This window comes from Balaenoptera acutorostrata, chromosome 10, assembly GCF_949987535.1.
Source record: "Balaenoptera acutorostrata chromosome 10, mBalAcu1.1, whole genome shotgun sequence".
Taxonomy (NCBI): domain Eukaryota; kingdom Metazoa; phylum Chordata; class Mammalia; order Artiodactyla; family Balaenopteridae; genus Balaenoptera; species Balaenoptera acutorostrata.
This window is the reverse complement of record NC_080073.1, coordinates 11574346-11582395: the sequence shown is the minus strand read 5'-3', so window position 1 is coordinate 11582395 and position 8050 is coordinate 11574346. Positions and strand designations below refer to the sequence as shown.

Here is an 8050-nt window from a genome sequence, read left to right as displayed (position 1 = left end):
TCTGTCTCTCTTAAAAAAAAAACATTCTGTTTGGAATGAATCAGTCAATGTGGTGTTTTGTATTTTTTTTGCTCTCTCTCTCTGAGATGGGAGACTATATCAGCTTATGGTAAGACAGTCATGCCAGTCAATGAATAATCAAAGGCAAAGCCAAGCAGATGATAAATCTTGGCCTCCGTCCTGTGAAGCCACCCACTAAGCAACGTGGAATAAATCTGTTCAGGCTTAGCATATTTTTCAGGGTAATTGGTTGCAGTTTCTTCAGACTCGTCAATTGGTTAACCTTATCTTGGGCTTATTCCAAGCTAATGAAACAGAGAATGAAGTAAGTTCTGATTTTGGTTTTAAGTTTCAGGGAGGGGAGCGCAGCATTAGACTTAGTGCTGGGAGCAAAAAGAAATGTTTGCTCAGGCTTCTGTACCCTGAATGCAGGGCAACATCTGGGTTTCTGTTATTTTCCTGGATGGTTCCCTTCTCCGTGGAGAGGGCTACAGGTGACTTAGCGAGGACATCACAAAATACCATGTAATTAAACTAATTATGGCTCTGTGGAGGCAGGGTGTTAGCATTTTAAATCCTGGGGTGGGAAAGCTGTGAAGATAAACAAGAGGCACTCTCTAGAAATAGTTAACTGTGGGAGCTTAGAGTCAGGAGATCTGCGTTCAAGTTCTAGCTTCTCCCCTTGGCCACTGTGTGACCTTGAGTAAGTAAGATCTCAGAGCCTCTGTCTTCTTGTCAGTAAAATGGGCATATTGCTCCCTACCTCAGCAGATGGTTATGAGGAGAAATAAGTTAATGCCTGTAAAGCACCAGCACGGTGCCTGGTGTGTTGTAAAGACTAAAAAAAATGCTGGCTGGTGTTATGTCATCTCTTCTTCTGTGTGAGACAGCAATGCTTCTGCGAGAAAACCCCCACGACACAGCCTTTTTGTGTCCCCCCAATGTTTTCGGTTGCATTGTTTCTCCCCAAATTTGTATGTTGAAGTCCTAACCCCCAGTGCTTCGGAACGTGACTCCATTTGGAGACAGGGTCTTTAAAGAGGTAACTGAGGTAAAATGAGGCCATTAGGGTGGGCCCTAATCCAACGTGACTGGTGTCCTTCTAAGATGAAGAGATTTGGATCCACACATGTACTGAGGACAGACCATGCGAAGACAGAGGGAGAAGACAGCCATCTGCAAACCAAGGAGAGAGACCTCAAAAGAAACTAGCCCTGCCGACACTCAGACTTGTAGCCTCCAGCACTGTGAGAAAATACACTTCTGTAGTTTAAGCCACCCAGTCTGTGGTAATTAGTTATGGCAGCCCTAGCAAACCAGTACACCCACTCTGCCTGGTCCTCAGTCATTCTTTTTTTTTAAAATACACTTATTTATTTATTTTTTATTTTTGGCTGCATTGGGTCTTTGTTGCTGCATGTGAGCTTTCTCTAGTTGTGGCGAGCAGTGGCTACTCTTTGTTGCGGTGTGTGGGCTTCTCATTGCGGTGGCTTCTCTTGTTGTGGAGCATGGGCTCTAAGTGTGCGGGCTCAGTAGTTGTGGCACGTGGGCTCTAGAGCTCAGGCTCAGTAGTTGTGGCACACGGGTTTGGTTGCTCCGCGGCATGTGGTATCTTCCTGGACCAGGGCTCAAACCCTTGTCCCCTGCGTTGGCAGGCAGATTCTCAACCACTGCACCACCAAGGAAGTCCAGTCATTCATTTTTTTCCAGCAAATATTTTTATGCCTACTGTGTTCTAGGTTCTGAAGACACAAAGGTGAAGAACACCGGTTTCTATGCCTACTGTGTTCTAGGTTCTGAAGACACAAAGGTGAAGAACACTGGTTTCTATGCCCATGGAACATATCTTCTAGTTGAGCACACAAATGAGATAATTCTTATCGACAGTACAAAGGCCCCAAGGAAGAAATGAGCTTGGAGGATTGAAGGAGTGGATGGATGAGGGAGAATGGTTATGAGACAAGGTGGGGAGACAGGCAGGGTGCACCCAGCTCACCAACTTTAAGTTTTTATGTGTGTTTGATTCATGAAAAGCCAGCACTGGAGCTCAATCCTGCTGAGTCCCTGGCCACCACTGTCCTCATAAACGCCACTGTGATTCTTGTTGAGTGTTGAGCGTGATGGGCGCTGTGATGCACCACTCAGATCCTCCTTCTGGAAAGAAGGATTGTGCCCCTAGGACTTGGGAATGATGCTGGGAGAGAGCCATCTGTTGTCATTCCACTTTGGGGCTTGCGTTAACTGAAGAAAACTGCCTTGCCTGGTCATGCTGCCTTCCAAGGTCATGCTTCCTTCCAGAGCAACGCATATCCAGTGACTGGGAGATGCTAGGGTGTAAAGCTGACCCTCCTGCTGCAAATCGAGACAATTCAGGTGGGCCAGCTCAGCTTCAGAGCTGCCCATGAGATTAGCTGAGACCTTTGTTGAGAGTGCCTTGCGGGTCAGCTTCTCCTTCTGTCCAATCCTGCTTCTGTCCCTTCCCTTTCACAAATCTTGTCTCCAAGACCTAATAGTCATCCTGCTGCTAATCTCATCTCCGAATCTGCCTCTCGGGAGCCCCACCTGTGACAATGTCCCTATTGAAAATCAAGCATGGGTGACCAGCAAATGCAGAAGATCTTCAAGGCTTCCAAATCAGAGGATGGCTGTGCGTCGGGCAACTGTGAAGCCGGGAGAGATGGAATATGATTTTTAGAGGGGGTCATGAGTCTTCTGGGAGTGCTTGCTGTACTCCCACAATCCCTTCCAGTGGTCCCTGATGCTTGGGCCACCACATGACCCTGCATCTTGGCTCCAGCTGCCTGGACCAGGGGCAGGTGCCAGACTCAAAGGCACTCCTCCGTAGGCAGGCCAGCAGCCAATGAGATGGCGTTTTGCAAGCACCGTGTCTAACAGATGGCTCCTATCTACCTCTCCAGACTCTCCTGCAATGTGGTCCCTACCTTCGTTTTCCAGGGATGCTGGCTTCTTGCAGCTTCTCCTTCGCTAAGACGTATCACATGGAAATGGAACTGCCTCGGCCTGGAGCGAGAGGCCTTCGCTCCTCCCCATGCCTCTCCTCTACCGTCCTAGAATGACTACTTATCCTTGTATCTTTTAAAAGTCGCTTCTTTGAGGAACCAGTCCATTACCACTCCCTGACTTTCTGTAGTTTCCTTCACATAACTTACCCCGGTTTGTAAATCTCTGTTAGGATTGATGTCTGGGAGTCACGCTCGGCTACCGGCAACTTGAGGGGAGGGTCCCGTTCCGTTGTGCTCTTCTCTGTACTCCCAGCTCCCACCACGGTGCCTGGGACGTGGGGAGCACCCAGCACCATTAGCTGAAAAAATTACACAGATTTTCTTCTCGAAGGGTGACTGAATGAGCCCAATCAGTTCCCTTTTCTTCAGATTAGAAGTTTAAATTAGGGATTTCCCTGGCGGTCCAGTGGGTAGGACTCGGCACTCTCGCTGCCTGGGCCCAGGTTCAATCCCTGGTTAGGGAACTAAGATTCCGCAAACCGCACGGCATGGCCAGAAAAAAAAAAAAAAAAGGAAAAAAAAGAAGTTTAAGTTAGAAAAATACACACAGAGAGAGTCAGAGTCGATGAGGCTTAGGGTAGAGCCGTAGTTCTCAAAGTGTGGTCCAGGGACCCCTGGAGGTCCCTAAAAACCTTTCAGGGGATCCACAAGATCAAAACGATTTTCCTGTTAATTCTAAGATATTATTTTGCCTTTTATCACCCTCATCCTTCCATGAGTATATAGAATATGAAAAGCTCCTTTTATAGTTTCAGATTCCACATTGTAACAAACTTTTAAGAGACTACCACTTGTCAAGTTTTGGGAAAATACCAAAAAAGAATATCCACAACTCTCTGAAAAGTCTTTTAAAATCTGTCTTTTTTAACAATACATATCTCTGTGAGGCCAGGTTTTCTTCACATACTTTAACCAAAGAACATATGGCAATGTCATTCTGCAGAAACATATATGAGAATTCAGCTATGTTGTATTAAGCCAGACATTGCAAGACAATTGAAAAAATGTGAAACAAGGGCATGCTTCTGCTGAATGTATTCTATTGGAAAATGTAGTTATTTTTCATAAAAATATGTTATTTATACTAACACATAATGAGTTCGTTGTTTTATTGAGTTATAAAATTTCTCAATTTTAATTTCTAATATGATAAATATCAATAAAAATAATTCACACAAACAAAAACCCTTTGGAGTCATCAATAAACTTTTAAATTGCAAAGAGATTCTGAGACCAAAACGTTTCAGAACCACCGGGGTCAAGTATTACTCAGAATTCTGAGTAATTTTGGATGCAAGAGACAAGCTCAACTCAAACAGCCATAAGCCAAAGCCCGTCTCTTCACCTCTTGGTCCCTCACCCCTTAGTGTTAGCTTCATGCTCTGCAGGCTTTCCTCAAGAGCAGGTGATGACGACTGTCTGCAGCTCCAGGTTTAAATCCTATTAGCTTAGCAACCTCAGCACATCCTTTCCAACAGTTCCAGCAAAATCCACAGTGTAGACTCTCGTTGGGCTGCCTCCCATCCCATTTTTGTCCCCAGACCAATCACCATGACTCTGCTCGGTCAGGTCTTGGTCTTCCATTCATCCCTGCAATGGTGAGTTGTGGGCAGTCTGTCGAATGAACCACGTGGACCAAGGAGGGTGCCTCATCAGAGGAAACTCAGAGAGCTTTTACCAGGAGAAAGGAAAAGGGTGTCACATGGGCAAACAATATTTGTCAATATGGGAAGATAGGAGTAGAAGGCTGAGAAAATCAGAATAGTAAGTTACCTCTGAGGAGAATTCAGAGTAGGCAGACTTTAAGGGGTTTAAATTCTTGAATAAATAGCCCATGCCCTCCCCCTTCTCTTCTCTCAAATCTTTCCTCTTATCTCCACCAGCATCTTGAAGGATCATTTTACAAAAGAAGACAGTAGACAGAGGGGAGGGGATTAGGGAAACCTGGGCTGGTGAGACATGTTGGGACCGGATTGGTAGAGGGAGGTGTTTCTGACTTCCTGTTCTTGTCTCACCCATGGGGCCTTGGTGATGATGAAAAATGAGTAGCTGTGGCCTGTGCTGACTGGATATAAGCATCTCCAGTATTTTGGGGTCTCTCTGCTCCCCAGTGCAAACTGGATCACATCTCATGCTCTGACCTCCAAACGTATCTATCCTGGTCGTGTTCCCTGCAGCCTCTGTGCCATATTAGGGGACACCGAGGAAGAAGAGGTAACAGTAAAAGAGTTAGGTCAAGACTGGAATTTGGGGGACTTCCCTGGTGGCGCAGTAGTTAAGAATCCGCCTGCCAATGCAGGGGACATGGGTTCGAGCCCTGGTCCGGGAAGATCCCACATGTTGCGGAGCAACTAAGCCCATGCGCCACAACTACTGAGCAATGAGAAGCCCGCGCACCGCAATGAAGAGTAACCCCTGCTCGCCGCAACTAGAGAAAGCCTGCATGCAGCAACAAAGACTCGACACAGCCATAAATAAATAAATAAATAGATCTATTAAAAAAAAAAAAAAAAGACTAGAATTTGGAAGGAAGACTTGGGGTTCAGAGTCCTTTAGCATCCCTCAAAAAAAAAAAAACCGTGAAAGACTTTGCCTGTTATTGCTGCAAAGGAGAAGTCTCCCCATGGAGAGCTAGTCCTCAAGAAGACTACCCTCTCTCTCTGCTCTCATATGGAAAGGGCTTCTCTGTGGACTTTTACATGCGAAAGAAAATTTAGACTTGTTCCCTGTGGACCCAAGACAGGAGAGAGGACCAGGGATGAGAAATAGGGGCAGAAATATTTTGTCTCAGTATAAAGGAAAGTATTCAGTCCCATCATCCAAAGCTGGAATGGGCTGCTTCAGATGTGTGTTCTGGGGGGACAGGTCACTTACGCACTGTTGCATGACTTCATTTTCTTCTAGGTCATCAGTGTTGGGAATGCTGAAAACCAGACTACGAGGTAAGCACAAGATAAATTATTATTTACTCTGAAGGTCTCCTTCTCTTTCCTTCCCTCCCTCCCTCCTTTCTTGCTTGCCTTCATGAATATCAATACTTTATTTTGGTATAAAGACAGGAATCTGGAAAATGCATTGTATTTGAAATTTCCTTGGTTCTCCCTCCTGTGGTGGAAAGCCTTCCCTCATCTGTTCAAATCCAAATACTTGAAAACTGCAGCAGCAATACAAACGCATGACCGAAAGACAACCAGACGGAGAAGGTAGCCTGAGCCAGTGGTGTCACTCGGTCCAGATGCCCGGGGTGCTGCACGGGAGCTTCTCTATCTGCTTTTCCTTTTCTGTCCTTCTTGCTCTTCAGAGAGGGCTTTTGAAGCAGTTGGTGGGTCCAGTGTCGTGAAGCCTCTTCCGTGGCTTGGCTGGAGGGATCTTGGAAGTGCGCACAGGGCAGGGTCTGAGTTATCACTCTCCTGACTCATGTCCAGAGGGGCGGCAGGAAGCAGGCTGTTCTCATCTTTCTTTGCAGTGGTTTTGAGCCAAACATCTGCCTTTGTTTTCCAACCCTTAGCATCTGGGCAAAGGAAGGAAAGGGTGAGTCTTGTTTCAGACTCCTGTTGCCAGAGGAGGACTGCCCTGGGGCAGCGGGTGACAGAGGGGTCAGCAGGAAGTCTACAAGGGGCTCTGCACTTCTGCTAAGAGGACAAAGGGAGAGGGTGCCCTGGCCCAAAGCGGAGCCGGCGGAGCAGGTACAGGAATCAGAGGCAGGAAACTGCTGATTCTCTTGCGGAGCACAGGCTTCTGGCCACCTGCCCTGTCCCTTGTTCTCCTCCATCTCCCTCATGCGCTCCCAGCAGCGTTCCTCCCAAGGCTTCTTCTGGTGCGGGGGCTCCCCCTTCTTCATGGCACCTGAGAGCATCTCTGGGGTTTCCTTAGCGACCATGGGGGAGGGCTCCATTTCCTGAGGCCCAGTCAGAGATAGACCGACACTGGGTCTATCCACTCGCGTCTCCCACGTGACCTCACCTGTACATCCTGAAAACAACAGCTCCCATCTCCTCTTTGCTGAAGGACCCTGCATGTTGGTGAGATGTGTCAGTGCCCAGAGAGTTTGATGCTTATTCCTTCTGGGTTCCTGGTACCCGAGTCTCCTAGGACCTATGTTTCTATTGAACCACCTCACCCAATTTTCTAAGGTCCTGGTATCTAAGTAGGGAAGCTGCTTGTATGCCTAAGTTCCTCTGGCCCTCTGGAAAGTGACAGTACAACAAAAAGCTGCCCGTTGATCTCTTTAATAGTATCACCAGCGTGTGTTGCATGATCACCTGTAGGATAATGCCAGTAAGAACAAAAGCCTTCATTTCTTAAATACGTCGTGCCTTATGTGGATGAGCTCCTTTACTTCTCTCAACAATATTACGACATAAGTACTATTATTATGTGCATTTTACAGATGAGGAAACCAAGGCTCTGAGAAGTTAATTGGCTTGGTCAAGAACACATAGCTAGTTTAGTATAGAAAATGGAATTAAAAGCCTAGTCTGCCTGATACCAGTGTGCATAATCTCGGTCATCGTACAAAGTGCTTCTGGGTATTCCTAGTAATATCTCTATGAGGAGTTGTAAAGAGAATTAAAACACTGGATAGAAAGAGGAAGATGGAAGTTGGACTCTGTATTAATTAGGGACATGCTAGCTACAAGAATGATTAAGCCCCCGATTTCAGAGTCTTAACACAGTAAAAATGTATTTGTTACTCACATCACAATCTGATGAAGATCGTCCTGGTGGTGATTCAGGGACCCATATGGTGATTCAGGGACCCAAGCATGTCTCATCTCATGGCTCTGCCATCCCTTGGAGGCTTAGAGACCTCTGTGTCCAGGAGGAAGGGGAGAGAGAAGAAGTGACACACCCTCTTCTTAACTGCTTTGGCCAGAAGTGGCACACATCACTTCTGCTCACTTTATATTGGCCAATAGCGGTCACACGCCCTTCCGCAAAAGAAAGGCATTGAGAAATGTATTGCCTCCCTGGGCAGCCATGTTTCAGCCACAGCTCTTCTGCATGGGAGGGGGAGCATGAAATAT

The 8050-nt window shown here is 46.6% G+C and overlaps 1 long non-coding RNA gene across 1 annotated transcript; it reads right to left on the bottom strand.

Moving 5' to 3' along the window:
• Positions 1–4279: 4279 nt before the first annotated feature.
• LOC103011503 (uncharacterized) lies at positions 4280–7830 on the bottom strand. Its single transcript, XR_451979.1, has 3 exons — positions 7722–7830; positions 5898–5958; positions 4280–4694 (listed from the first exon to the last, which is right to left on the bottom strand). It is a non-coding gene; the product is annotated as an uncharacterized LOC103011503 (long non-coding RNA).
• Between the last annotated feature and the right edge of the window lie 220 nt (positions 7831–8050).